This window comes from Brienomyrus brachyistius, chromosome 23, assembly GCF_023856365.1.
Source record: "Brienomyrus brachyistius isolate T26 chromosome 23, BBRACH_0.4, whole genome shotgun sequence".
Classification (NCBI taxonomy): domain Eukaryota; kingdom Metazoa; phylum Chordata; class Actinopteri; order Osteoglossiformes; family Mormyridae; genus Brienomyrus; species Brienomyrus brachyistius.
The window spans coordinates 20,932,185-20,947,641 of NC_064555.1; the positions used below are offsets into that span (position 1 = coordinate 20,932,185).

Here is a 15,457-nt window from a genome sequence, read left to right on the forward strand (position 1 = left end):
AGCAGTTAACATGATGGTTAAAAGACACTGGGATGTACCTTCATTCAGGGATTCGGGTCTCACTAAGGTCTTACGGTGCATGAAACTGACTATTCATACGCTGGTGTGTAGTTTTCCACGGAGGAAATCTTATTTTATGTTTATAATCAAATAAACCCTTCTGATTTCTATATCCTTGTAGATCATTCTTTTAAAAGTCTGTAGAGCCATTAAAAGTTGCTGTAAGATTATTTCACATAGCAATGAGCAGTAAAGATCCGCCTGTCAGACATGATATTTGAAACTGGTCTCCCAGTATCACCATAAGAACATGATGGGAATAAAGAAGCCGACTCTGGCAGGACTCCACTGGAACTGAATGTTATCAATTTTCTGTTCCGCTGCTGTTTCCCCGAGTCAATTAGTTCACTATGGCTGCAAATCCGCTTTGCTGGTGCCCCAAAACAGGGCTTTACGCCGGCCTGGCGGTGGCCAAATTGTGAGGGCTTTTCTGTTCATGCACAGCGTGCTTGCGACACATTCAGCCGGCTCCCGTCAATCCCGTTACGAAATAGCGTGAGCACTAAGTAGCATGTTTTGGAGCAAATTTGAAAAACTGAATTAAAAAAACTCGTACACATGCATCGGAACCGCTCCAAAGTTAGGGAGTGGTGCATGACTCCAGAAAAGTGTAAGGCCTTTTTATTTTACTGTAATATACAATATATAAAAGCCGGAGAAATCTGACGTGCATTTCAAGACTGACTGAATTCTATTGAAACGGACCAAGAGCTGGTCTTGAAGATCTTTTTCTAGCAGAAAAGTACAAACATCCAACATTTTTTTTTTGTCCCAAAGCCCAACCACCCCCTTTCTTTGTTTGTTGCAACTTTTAGCATTTTTTTTTTACGTGGATGTGTTTTTTATTTTAAAATTGTGTGTGTGTGAGTGTGTGTGCGCGCGCAGAACATTTCACGCTGTTGCTGTAAGAGCTGGCTAAGGACAGATGGTTTGGCATCTTACTGCCGCAGTGTCATGGAATTCTGTGTGAAACACAAGGTCTGTGTGCCAGCGACGGCCCGACATTAATTACCCTAATGTACAAAAATATTTTCCCTGTGCCATGTGTGGCATCCCAACACATCCATTAACACTGAGAATCTAAATTCTTAATTTCTTGGAATGCTGACTTCTTGAATGTCTTCCCTATTGCTCAGAATAATTGATCAGCGGCTATGTGCGAAGCCTGGGCACCCGGATAGGCTGAATCAGACGGCAGATTTCTCCACAATTAACACCAAGGGCAAGTGGCACGTCCCAAGACCAGCTCATCTTCATAAATGACACGATTGTCTCACGGGATCCTTCACTCTGCTCCCTTCGTCTTCTTTCACCAATAGGTTTTACAAGGGGGACTCCAGATGTTCAGCTGGTGAGTGTCCAGGTTACATGCTGCCCCATACGAAAGCACATGCCACCTAAATAAGGCTTATTCTGTCTTCTGGTTAAAGCTGGCATACGATAAAAGCTTTCGTGTTCCAACTTTGTTAGGGACAGGATTGCCTTCGATGATGTTACAGAAATGTTTGGCTTTCTGGGAACTGAAAATTTGATTGGCTTCTTTATAAAAAATAAATACAATAACCACAACAGTATTTTGGGGCGGCAGGTAGTAAACTGAAGTACTGAGATGTGTCAAATGTATACTACTAAGAACAATGGCTGCAACGTAAAAGGTGGAGGGAATTTCTACCCTGCATGTAAACTAACGGATTAACAGTTAAAGCCATTTTGTTCACCACTTCATTTGTAGCATGTGACTTAACAGACCACTGAACCTGGCACAGCTGCCCAATAATACATCCCCAACTTCCTCTGTTTGCTTTGAAGAAAGGAAAAATGACCCTTTTGTGTACAGCACCATGAAAGAAAGAGCACTTTCATCTAGCAGATGTGGACTAATGATTTAAAATGACATTAAAAGTGAAAATGTAAAGTAAAATGATATTGAACAAAGGGGAAAGAAAATGTCATTGTTTTTTCATTGTAAAACTTTTTACTTAGATATAATTTCTTTAGATATTAATTGATTTCTTAATATTTGTTTCTTCTAGATTGTTATGTCTCTCCTGCTGTCAGCACACCATGGACACACCGAATGGGGGTATAAATTTGCCTCACTGGACAGCCAATCTCTGTTAATGGCCAAATTTTAATGTGTAGCTGCCAGAGCGTTAAAAACATTTAGGGCAGGAATACCATGTGTTCACTGCAGGGACCAAACCTGAGAGCCCGGTTACCACGGCAGGCTTCTTAGCAACCATATAAGAGGAAGTTCCATCAGGTTCAAATTGCCCTACAGCCACCAAACCTATTAATGAGCGACTGCTAATGCTTTTCTAGGAAGCAAACTGCTATGGGAAGCTTTGATTAATCATATTTCAAAGGTACATGTATTTGTTTATTATAAAATAATTTCAAAATGAACAAATGAAGAACAAATGAGGAACAAATGCACACATTAGCAATTTTTTTTTTTTAATTGTGCCGGGCCATTGATTAGGTTAAATCATTCATATGAAGTATTTTTGAATAATGAAACAGAGGTCTAATGGTCCTAGTTTCTTAGGTAGGGATCAAACTGAATCGTCTCCACAGCTTTCAAAGAGAGGAAGTTGTGCAGCAAACTGTTTCCTCCTCGTATTACATTATTACATGTAACCAAAGAGGAAACAGTCAATACACACCCTGGGTGTTTGTGAAATGAAGAAAACTATGTAATTAATTAAAATTCTCCAATTTGGCTGTACATGTGCTGGACTGTGACTGAATGCCAGCTTGTTGACATGAATTATGTTGTTTTTTTGCAGTCTGAGTCATGCCTGTTGAGTCATGGCAGTTGTATAGCCTTTTCAGTCCTTATTTGCACACAGCTGTTCTCGATTATACAGGCTTCAGAGTCTATATTTTCACGCGGTCATGCTGTTTTATATGGTCGTATGCACTCCTTATTTACACACGGGCATGGTCTGTTACATAGACTTTTATAGTCCTTATTTACACACAAGTATATGGTCTGTTGCATAATCTTTTGCAGTCCGTTTTTCACACACCGTTATGCTCTCTTATATAATGTATTGTAAGACTTATTCATGCAACGTCATGTTATACAGTCTAAATGAGCACCATTATCACCTTGATTTAACCCTGAGAAGGCAGGTTTAAGAAACCTCTCATTAAGTCGTCCTGACTGTAATTACGAAAGGCAGATAATCTTGCTACGCTCTCGTTAAAAAGCGGACGTGATCCTCTCAGTATTTTAGTTTCAAATTGAATAGACAGAAGCATCAATCCCTCAATTTATTTCCATAAATAAATGCACATATAACAGCTTAACAGTATGAACAGGTAGGCAATTTGTATAGCGTGTACTAAAGATCTATTATGTTTCCTATTTTTTCCATAGGAGGGCGCCCCCTATCGTCTCACACCGCCCAGCTAAAGCTGATTGGATCATATCAAGGCCGCCACCATCATCTGATTTAACGGATTAAATGATCACAACTTTTATATGGTAAACTAAATGCCAAGACGCAGGTAATGTACAGCCATGACCTTTCTGGGCGCAGCATGTTGTCCAACAAATATCGCAAAATGGACTGAGGGCAACAGCAGGACATTAAGGGCATAAAATGAACGGCCACCATACCGCGGAATTATGCTTTAATATTAATATAATATCTTATCGTAGACCTTCACAGCTTGCCAAATGAAAAGCATTCCTTATCGGCTTCCAATCATATTCAGAGCTGAAATAAATGTATTTCTGTACAAAAAATATCAATCCATCTGTAAATCATAATTCTGCCTTGGATAACAATTGGCCCTCTCATTGTCTTGAAGACCATTTGCATTCCTTTTATGTATGCTTTCAATTACTACAGAGGGGGAAAAGAGCTCTTCCAAGCAGCTCTCGTCTCCTCTACAGAAGATGCACATTCTGATTTCCCTCATATATCACCGATGCTATAAATCTCGCAGCGAAGAGCAGACAGCCGGCAGCTTTATCTGCGCGCGCAGACATTTCTAGTCTTAATTTAGCTCCGTCTAAACAAAGAATTTCTCCTTTGTCTTATGCATTTAAAAAAAATCCCAGAATTAGCAAGTAAATAACTTGGGTTAAAAAAAACCGATAACCACATAAAACGAGCGGCATGCCGAAAAGGCATTTGCTGGAGGGGGAACTGACACTGGAAGCAGGGGCTTCTCAAACCAGAACGCGCAACCGTCAGGCGAACGGGGGAACGGCGGTATTAAAAACAGGAATGGTATGCGCCCCGAAAGCACACTCCGACCGCATATAAAATCAACTGGGCACAAATGTGACTCCTTTCACTGTGCCATATATGGATCTTTATCAATCAATGGCCGTTCTTGCTGTGAGATTTAACGTGACAGCAATTGTAAAAAAAAGAGAGAGATTGATATCTGCCTGCCGTATTACATAAACCGTTAAATCGGTCCTTTACAGTACCCTGCTGGGTCCTCAAACAGCATCCCAAGATTCGGGGGCCTTAAATACAGCAGCGCAGGCTGACCATTGCCAGGACGGAAAGTGCTCGTTCTAAGGTTGATTTAAGGTAACAACTTTTCATGGACCTCAGGATCGTAATAAAACAGGACATTGAAGATGGGCGTTTACGGAGCGCACGGTGTATAAACTCATATAAACAGAAGCCGTTTTCAATTGAAATGGTCCTCAGTTTTTACGAAGACATGCGCGTTAAATCTGTTACGTTTGGCCTCACGGATGATGGAGAAAATCTGGAGCTCTGAGGTTAGTTGGAGGCTTTTCCATCATTGGCATATTCGGTAAAGTCCTCACCATCCCATGCTGGTAGCAGAAAACTACATGTACTGTAAACTACATGAAAAGTGTGTTCACAGCTATATTTCACAGACAGACAGACACACACACACACACACACACACACACACACAGAGGTTTGTAATTATATCTCCATTCATTTCTATGGGGAAGACTTTAATCCCAACATAAGGCCTTAACCCCTACCCAGCCGGAGACTGAGCTGTGATCCAGGATGTGTGGTGACCGACAGTTGATTGCAGTCACAAACTGAAAAATTGTCCCCAAAACGTCAAAATGACAGGTTTTTATTACATTGTGGGGACCATAATCTACACACACAGACACACACGCACACCAGAATAATTTATGGTAACACTTTATATTAAGTTCATAATGCCTTCGTAATGCATTCATAGAACATTCATAAGCAGCATGCAAGCAGCTGTACCATCACATCCTAACAGACCTTAATAGCTTTAATATACATTAATAACAAACAGTATATTATTGAAATAAACATTATTGTCACATAACATTTGTTATTAATCAGGAGAGTCACTAGAGATATATCAAAGGGGAGTGGAACCTGTATTGGGGGCAATAGGCCACATTATTTAAACTATTTAGTGTACATTTATTTGGGGGTGGGGGGTTAAAACATTCTAGGGTGGCTTGTGCCCCCCTAGAATAGTCCTAACAACGGCCCTGTTATTAATGTATATTAAAGCTGTTAATGTATGCTAGGGTGCTAAGGTGGGCCTATACTTACATGTTGCTTATGAATGTTCCACGAATGCATCAGGAATGTGCAGTTAATGCAAAGTGCTACCAAACTGCATAAAGTTTATCTTTAGGCTTTGGAACCTCACTAAATAGTATTTTAAAGATGCGGTAGAGTTCTCTGTGCTTGGTGACATGAATGCAGGTACTGGCATGGCAGGGTATCTGTTGACATTCAGAAAAATATCACAAGAGTGAGACAAGAGTAACATATCACGGCTCTGTGGACATCGAGACAGCCGCTGGAACAAATTCACTGTTTAGAATTTCATTCACATGGCGAACTTGACAGTCAGATACAGTATGTCAGTGGAGACGGCCATGAAGGCTGCTTGAATATTATTCCAACTTCCTGAAATGCAGCCGTATTAATCAAAACGGCCCTTCATATTTTCCTTCGGGATAATATTTTCTTCCTTCTGCAGTTGGTTCATTAGACCATCTCTTCCCACATATAAATAAGCAGACACGGAAACTCCGGACACTTGTAAACATGCAAAAATATTCTTATATTCTTGAAACATTCTTAGACTTAACAAAGAAAAAAATCAAAAGAGAAATTTAACTGAACAAAATGAAGGATGAAAGTTGGACGTGCAAGAAAACATTCAATTCAACGATTCTCTAAGGCTTAGAAAAATTGTGCCAAAGCGAAACAAATGAATGTCTAGTTGCACCGAGCGGCCGTTATATGAAAGCTTTAAGGTTTTCAAGTGAAACCGTCACTCTTTCCTAGAAAATTTCTCACAGTATTCGTGTCATTCTTGCACGCGCTGGCTAAGCATTCTAATAAGGGCTACAAACAATTTAACTGAACACGGTATTAAGACATCATCTTGTCACCCGCAGCAACAATTTCCTAAATTAACTTCTTTGCATTTAATAAGCCATGTACTATTAACCTCAGAAACGTGCAAAACAACCTACACGTTCAGCTCAGAACTCATACGTAACGGAAAATTCAGAACAGAGAAACGCAAAGAACATCAATTTCAGAAGGGAATTGATGAAAACTTGATATGAGCTTTCACATAACATGGATTATAATTAAAATAATTGACTTCCACTGGTATAATAATATTGCTTCACGAATCTGCACAGTATGACACGTTTCACCCAGATATAGCAACAGTCAGGCTGATCCACACAATTATAGCTCCACCTACTGATACCCGAAGTTTAATGTAAACTGCACATTCTTAAAATTCACTTCACTGTCAACTAGGGTGGCCGTTTCCAAAAAATTCTGAACAAGATGAAAAAATCTTTATGCTGAAGTGCTTAGGACTTGAATTTCTGAAAAATGTAAGATTAAATAATATAACTAGCCCACTAATACATGTTTAGTGTTATTACCCCCTTGTACTGTTTGGTCTGCAGTCTATCTGATCCCTTTCAATGTTTATTTTTATGTTCACATGATTACAGTTTTAAGAATTTAATTTTAATGTTTAGCTTTTACGTCTTTTTGCATTTGGTTTATGAATGAATAGGCCGAATAATCTGATGTTGAGCTGTTGAAGATTCGTAGTTCAAAAACAAAAAATATAAGAAGAAGGAATGTAAAAGCAAAAAAAAAGAACGCAATTGCAGTTCCAGTAGCAAAAGTTCATGGGCATTCTGGGTATGGTTCTGCAGGTGAGTTATTTCCAGACTGCGCTTAAATTTTAATTTCTTGGCGCTTAAATTTAGTCTCCTTAAAAAAACAGCGAAAGTTCTTTTTTCTTTCCCAAATGCACCAGCAGCTATCCCGGTAATGAGCACTGCTTACTGATGCACACAACCATTACAGCAGTGAAAAGTTGCGATCGCCAAGAAGCTTGTCGTAAGCTTAGACAGTACGGCCGTAATGATAAATTATGCATCGGCTATTAGTTTAATTAAGGCTGTGATAAAGGGGGTGACGTCGCTGACGTCAGCCTGCAGAAAACATCCCTTTTCCGCAGAAATAACCGTGTTTGCCCTGTTGGACTTTTATTAAGTAAATATCAGGAAGCGTACACACATGCTTCAGCATGCTGCAGTATCGCTTCCTAATGTAACTGTCTACCATCTGTTTCACATATTTGAAGTGGGCTCCGTACGGACAGGCAGTGCTTGACGAATTATTGCATATCTCATATACAAAAGGGGACATATTTAGGGATATATTTAGTAGGAAACTACAACTGCCCAGAACCTGTGGTATTACTTGCTTCAGGACTGCGTTACAACTTGCGCTTGCACCAAATCAATAAGTATAAACATAAGAATGCACGTCCTTTAAAATGATTAAGTAAATCCTTATAGTAAAAATGAAAAAAAAAATCGAAAAGTTTATTGAAAATAATCAAGAATTTATTTTCTAAAATACTCCTTTGATTAAGTTTCAAGTTACCGAACAACGGTAAAGAGATCCTTCATCATATGCGTGCACCGTTCGTGCAATAATGCAAAATTAGATCAACGTTATAAAATTAGGCTGTAATATCAATGTACCACTCCATCACCCTTCACACAATGGTGTAGAAGAGAGTTTGGTATTGGGGGAGGGGGTGGACACTACTTAATTTAAATGTAAAGTTCTGTTTTTTGGAGGGAATGAATGAAGCCAAATTAAATATTGAGGGCACACGTGCCCCCCCGCCCCCGGTTCCTAAACGCCCCTTCCTCCACATCTGGCTGGCTCTTATCTGGCCATAGCTTTGCAGTGCCGCTTGCGCTAGTAAAACCTTCTGAAATACCACATAATTTTACTTCCCACAATTAAGTGGAAAAAACTGCACCGAAAAGAAAGAAAAATGCTTTACTTGTTTTGCTGAATTCATATTTGTATTACAACAGTTGCAAAATGGAACTATACATGCGGTTTATTGTATCATATATAATACATAACGTTTGTATATGTGTGACTGTCCCTTGTGTGTAATGCACGTATATGCATAATATATATTGAGCTCCTGGAGGTATTTTTCCGAATGGCTGTTTCTTTGTAACGTGTGGAAAAACTGAAATGATGATATTTGTCAATTTCAAGGAAATCTTTGCGTTTCTATCATCAAGATGTATAGTACAAAACGTGCTTTTAACGTCCCCTGTTTAGCTGGAAAATGATGGCATTTCTATAAGCAATTCTATAAAGAGCTTTATGTTTACGCTGAAAATAGCTACAGTCAAGAGAAATGCTGGAAGACCACTGACACTGGTTCTGCGTTCATGTCAACGTGCGTTTACAATGAAAACTCACTCTGGAGTCTATAAAACTGTGGGAAACGATTCTGTTATCACAAGGACAGCATTAAAACCTCCCGCCTTGCTTTTTACAGTTAAATGTAAAAAAGCTGCTATAATTGCGAAGCTTTCGCGTCCGCGAAGCTGCGCGCGGTCGGTCACCACATCCCGGATCACAGCTCGGTCTCCGGCCAGACGAGCATCTTTAATTTTGAACAACCGATCGAAGCTGAAGGTTGTCATCACTTGAAAATACAGCGGGGACGTAAATCATCCAAAAGTACCAGCTACCAGAAGACTTCAGGTGAAAAGCAACTACAATGAAGCTGGAAAATGCAGATCTGAGCCAGCATACTGGAAAAAAGAAGTAAGACATATCTACATGAAGCACCATGATCTGCGGTGCTACAGAAATACTACAAAAAAGTAATTCAAACATTTACAAATGAAATAAAGCTGCGACATGACACGTTTTGTACGACATACCTTAGTATAATTTAACCGCCAAAGTCCCCAGTCAGTCCGATGTTGATATAGTTTAACAGTTGAAGCAGGTCAACTATCTTGTTAGAAGAAAGACCACGAAGAGTTTCTTCTGCAACAGAAATCCATCGTCTCAGATCATTTAAAATTTTTGCCTATTCTTTTTTCGTGGTCGTGTCCCAAAGAATCCAGTCCACTTAATGGAAAACTAAGAATTACGCAAAGCAGAGCTGGATGCTAAGTATCTACTGAGAGGACTTCCCTACAAGCGCTTCATCAGTATGACCTTCGGATGATAATTGCGCAGGATTGATGTTGAGCGCCGTTACAGTGTAATCCGAGCGCATCTAAAGCGCCTTGCACTTCGCGCACTACGCAGGCTGGGTGGCAGGACTGAGCTCCTCCTAGACCAGCACCTCACCGCAGCGCTTTATCAATCTTAAAGACACACCGCATGTACCGGCTGTCACCCCGCTGTGTCGCACCGGTGCCGACTGTCACTGCTCCTTACTTGCCAGCCAGATGCCTGGAAACGGGTAATAAAAGGTCTGACATGACAGAATAGCGCACCTCACGTCTTTATAGGCTTTACAATGCGATTATATTTGCAAAGTGCAAAGAAACCAATTAAATGCCATTCCCCATGTAGTGGAAACTCGCACGCCAAGCCAAGCCGTCGTGGATGGTAGCATCTTATCCGCTAAAATATGAGAGGGGCACTGATATTTGCATATTTGTTAAGACTTCTTGGGTATCCTCTGTCGCCTTGTGTCAGTAAGATTTTATTTGGTAGGATCTAATTCTTCGAATCAGGACCTCATTCAAAAAGTATACAAGCCGTAAGAAGCCTATGGGCTACACATCTATATATTCTTATCAAAAACATCTGAGATTACAAATTATGCATTGATAACGTGGTGAATATAGGTGTTGATAAATATTACTGAAATCGTATCAGACATTATGATAAACAAGGATTCGTCAAAGTCCTCATTTATTAGTGACGCGTGTAGGCAGGATAAAATTATGTATGTGTGTGTGGACAGTATTCTTGTGTATTTATTTTCCTGAGTAAAGGAAAAAAACCCAAGGCAAGCAACATAAGCTTAAACTGATTGGAAATTATGCGATTGTAGTCACGCACTACAGCAATCTTTTCAGATTTTTTATTAGTGATTTATTAAATATGTCTTTCAAAGGCTCAATTTAAATCTCTTATTTTTACCCTCAGTTTAAGTTTCAATTATTCCTCCTTTATAAATATTAAGCGAAAATAAATAAAATCAATCTATGTTTCATTTTCTGATTCATGAATGCAAAAATTATCCCCCCCACCAGGTTTTGCAATATTGTGGTTAGCAGAATCTACGTAATTTTCATTTTCCCCTCACACTTTTCCTTACGTATTATGACGGTATTTACGATCTACATTGGCGATTTCAGATCTGTTTCTATTCCCAGCACATCTGGCTTTAAAAATGAAGCCAGCACTCAGGACCACGTTGTTGGCTTTTGTTTGAGCACCAGCGCGTTTTACTGTTGTGTCGTGTTTGTTTTTGTGGAAGCTGCAGTGCACGTTGCCAGCGGGTCACGCGGTGAAGTCCTGAGCGTATCAAAGTTACTTGTACATCAGTCTTCAAGTTCCTCAGAACATGTGTAATTTCACTCAGTATAATCTGCCGTCTGTAATATCTGTAACAAATTTCCTACCATCAGCAATAATCACCATCTTTAAAGCAGTACTGGCAGTGCCTTCAAATTTTGGAAATGATTCCAACTCAGTTATAATCAGAACCATTTGCCTGTGAGGGTCATTCCAGTACTCTTTACTAAATGATACTCTGTTACAGGTAAACAAATACTACCTCATAGGTTTGAAAGATCCCTAAAGTACTCTTTTGTTTGTGGACCATATGCTTATTGCTCTACAATATTCTCAACTGATCTAGTCCAAGACCTTCATCATTTATTTTATTGGCAGATGCTTGTACCCAAAGTAACCTGCTACCATGCATCGCTTTCCAATAAGGGTTGTGGTACCACATCTGGATCCAATTTGGGAAGCATTGAGCGTAGGACGGTACTCGCAGGATGGCCAGCTACCGACTGAACCTGTTTACACAGCTGGACATTTCTGTAGCAGCGCTGTGGTATCTAGGTATGACTCGGAATGCATCAGGAATGAGACCGGCTTTCACTCCTTCCTTATTCCATCGCTGTTCGACCTCCGATGGCTTTTTCCTAATAGTTTTTGGCTATTACCATTATGTCTCAGTTGTAAAACACATCACCTCCACTACATGCTGAAGAATTAGTTGCCTTTGAAGCCCGGAATTTCTGCATATTTCGGTGACTCCTTTGTTATCCCGCCTCATCGTCTCGCTTGTGCAAAGGCAGTGGGTGAGAAACTGCATATTAATGACAAGTAAAGTGCAAAATGAGCACAGCGCCTGTCTGACACCGAGACCTCGTGGAGTGGAGATGTGTTCGAATGCTGAGAGGCGAGGTGCGTACTTCAGCGCGGATGCCTCTTTCATTTATGTTTACCGTCGTGTTAAATGTTAAGAGCGACAATGTAGCAATGTTCTCAAAGAGTGATATACTCATCGTTACATACCAGGCTGTGTTCACTTCAAAATGCTTTAAAATGTGTGGTTGAATCATTGCTAAAAATCAGATTCCAGCGTGTAAAAGTAGGTAAATGGTCGTTCTCCGTGTATTTTGAGGCAGCCCCAGGAAAGTGCTCTGCTGTCGTCTATTGAAGTATGAAATTGATGTGGATTAGTGGTGTGTTGGGAAGCACGGACAATCAGAAGGGCTTCGGCCAGGTACTAGCTGGCCAGAAAAGGTCTTGCTGCAGAAGCAGGGGAGGAGCTCATTGCCTGTGACACCTGGAGCTCCACGGTGTCTGCTTTGCATAGCAGTGCTGAAGTTTAAACAGCGGACACAACTGTGATGTAAATAGATAATGTCACAAGTATCAGGTGTCTGGCAGCGTTCGCCAGGGACTCGAGGTCACCTGAAGCGGCACCCGAGTGCAGGCAGACAGGGAGAACACAGCAAGAAATGGATTGTGCAAGGAAATCTGTGGCCATCCCCTAACAACACGGATGAGCTGTCGGACTGTAAACTGCTTCAGAATGACGTCTGGGCAAACCTTTGGTCCAAAGAGCTTGACTTGTAGGTCACTGGTACTACCCTTTTTGATTCTGATCCTAAACAGATGCTGGATTGGACACGAGGTTTTCAGCACCACCACCACTACCATCATCATCATCATCATCATCATCAAATGCTTTCATCTAATTTCATTTCTCATGCCTTAAGGTCTATTATATTAAACATTTCTGATTAAACCCAATGGTTCATGAAAACTTGACGCAGCTTCAGCAGTTCATTGCTCGAGGTGGAGTAACAGTTCCTTATGACTCCCCTATACATTCGACTTAAACACGGACTTTGGGAACGGATCTTGATTGTAACCTGAGGATGACTTGTATTCTTACTGAAGCAAGTTCCGGTTAAAATTCTTCAAGATGCCACTACTGGCATGAGAAACTCCAAAATTTCGAGGGAAACTCCATTTTATTGGGTTTCCCTGTCCACGTTCAGCATGTGGCAGGCAGGCCGCATTGTGCTTGGCACGGCTTGAATTAGAAGGCACATCCCCTAGTGGTGACTAAGCTGTCAGTTTTGGTTGTTATGTTGCTTCTGATTGACAGCAGAGATGTTTATGACCTCCTAAAGGATTTACCAACAGTCATTCTGGTCTCCATGCACCTGAGAGCAAAAAAATTGTGAAAGATGCCTTTTCACTCCTCTGGCAGTGCATTCTGGAATGCTATCTATGCCTTAAAATGCAGCCTGGTAAGACTCACTTCATTTTTAAGCATGTATTCATATTTTTGGGATCACTGTATTCCACTGAAATAAATGCATGCTTCTGTGTCAGATAAATATAGTACTTATTCTATAGAATAAAATATGAAATATCGAGTCACTCTGACCGTACACTTAGTCCTAGCTGACAGTGGAGCTGTCTTGCATATATTTTTGCAAGCTACATTCCAGAAAATAGCTTCATCTCTATATCTTTAGAGTCCAACAAACAAAAGAACAGGATAATTAATGAACTGGTGTCATTCCACATTAAATGTTTCAATATGGAATATAGATTCCAAGATGACAGTGAGCTTGATCTGTTTGGAAGGTCAGCATTGTCACGCAGTCGCAGACGGACATTTATTTGATATACTAGTTTAATACAGGTTTGATGTTGTTCATAAATGTCATGGGCTCACTGTCTCTATGGACCAGAGATCTATTAAGGTCTTGTACTTAAAAACTCTTCAAAACGTAGTGATTATTCATTCTTTTGATGCGCTACGTTTTTTAAATAATTTTTATGAATTTATTCACACATTTGTTTGGGATGGGAATATAAATTCAATCAACCAAGGCACATTCATCAAGAATGAATGATATATTTAAAAATAGCCTAACGTATCCTGTATTATGATCATGGGCAATCAGGTGCGGGGGTGCTGTGGGGGTCGTTTATTCCCATGCTAAAGGGCATTTAGATAAGGCCGACTGGGGTGTTTTATTATCGGGACAGTGACGTCTCCCGCAGCTAGTGACAAAGAGAGCAATAAGGCCAGTGCAAATCCATTCGCGTGAATGGAGTCTGCGAAGCCAGCAATCATTTTATTTATTCAAAGTAGCTGTTTACTATTCATAGGCTGAAACTTCTAATTTTCTATCAGTATATGTACCGCAGATTAAAAAAAAAGCCACAATCATCAGAGGACTAGGCACTAGAGATAAGGTTAACCAGACACTATTCTGCTAATTAGTACCCCTCCATAGACAATCAGTCTCTGATTCATTTATCATGTGAATCTTTTTGAGTGGGTACAAAATATTTAGTTTTACTCCCCTTCAAATTAAGGTTGCCGACTGGCATGGAAAATTGCAGCGAAAGGGCGTTATATAAAAGAGTGGCTCCCTTGCATATGAATGCATATGAAGGCAAAAGATGAATGAAAGGGAAAGGGGTTAAAATGGCAGCGAGACATAAATCAGGCAGGTAGGCGGACACACCTCTCAGGACCCCGGAGGGAGGGCTGCAGCTGCAGCGAGGAAGGCCTGGAGCACCAGCCACCTCATCTGTAAGCAGATGAGCTGGTGAACCCAGCTGGGGATTAACCTGTGGAGGCCGCAGATAATGGAAATAATATACAGCGAGAATTACATTTATCGCAAAAAATATTCCACTGAAGTATAGTAGACACATTCTTCTGGATGGAAATGCTTTTTCTTTAACTGCCATCCAAATAGTGGAGCTGATAAGGAAATGGATTTGTCTCCAGAGAATTACATCTGTCTGTCCGAACGTGTGTGCGCGCATGCAACATGTGTGCTGTGTGGGCAAATGAAAATCATACTGAAATGCTTTTGCCTTTGATGATTCAAGAAAAACCGGCCTCCTGTACCATGCCGCCAGTGAGCCACCAGAAAAAGATTTTCTTTAATGAGATCTTTCTGGGATAAGTAGTCATTTTTGGACGTGATACTCTGTAGCAGAGATATAAGAATTTACATCTTGAATCAAAGGTGTCTTACTAATACACCTTGGCAAGCGGATTACCAAAAGCTTACAGACATATAGGAAACGAAAGCATCGAAAGCGCTGTTTTGTTCATTTTACGTCTGGCACAGCAGATGGGGCAGAAGTAAGCCTAAAAAAAGTGTAGCTTCGTACTCTGTTCCCGGGTACCAGTGCTGTTAGTACCCTGGAGCAGAGAACTCGAATTGAATCACCGTAGTGAAACACCAAGCTTTATAAATGACCAAACAATGCAAGTACGCCCTGAGATCACTTTATTAGGTGCACCTGCTCATTAAGGCGAACAGTCTGTTCCTGTAAACAGAGAATCACATGACTGTGACTCAGTTCATAAAGGACACAGAAGGGGTCATGAGACTCAGTTACTGTTCGACAGGCCTTCAGAATGGGCAGGTAAGTGTAATCCTCAGCAGGGTGTGAGTGCTGATGTCAGACATGATTGTTCCATGTTCCAGCATCTCAGAAACAGCTGCCCTCTGCGGGGTTTTCAGTCACAGCAGCATTAG

At 40.5% G+C, this 15,457-nt stretch overlaps 1 protein-coding gene across 1 annotated transcript in view; it reads right to left on the reverse strand.

The window, feature by feature from the left end:
* Positions 1-9,712, reverse strand: part of calcr (calcitonin receptor) — a 43,258-nt gene extending 33,546 nt beyond the window's left edge. The window contains exon 1 of the mRNA XM_048994120.1: positions 9,326-9,712. The gene's annotated coding sequence lies outside the window, so the exon portion shown is untranslated. The remainder of the gene's footprint in view (positions 1-9,325) is intronic.
* Positions 9,713-15,457: the final 5,745 nt, after the last annotated feature.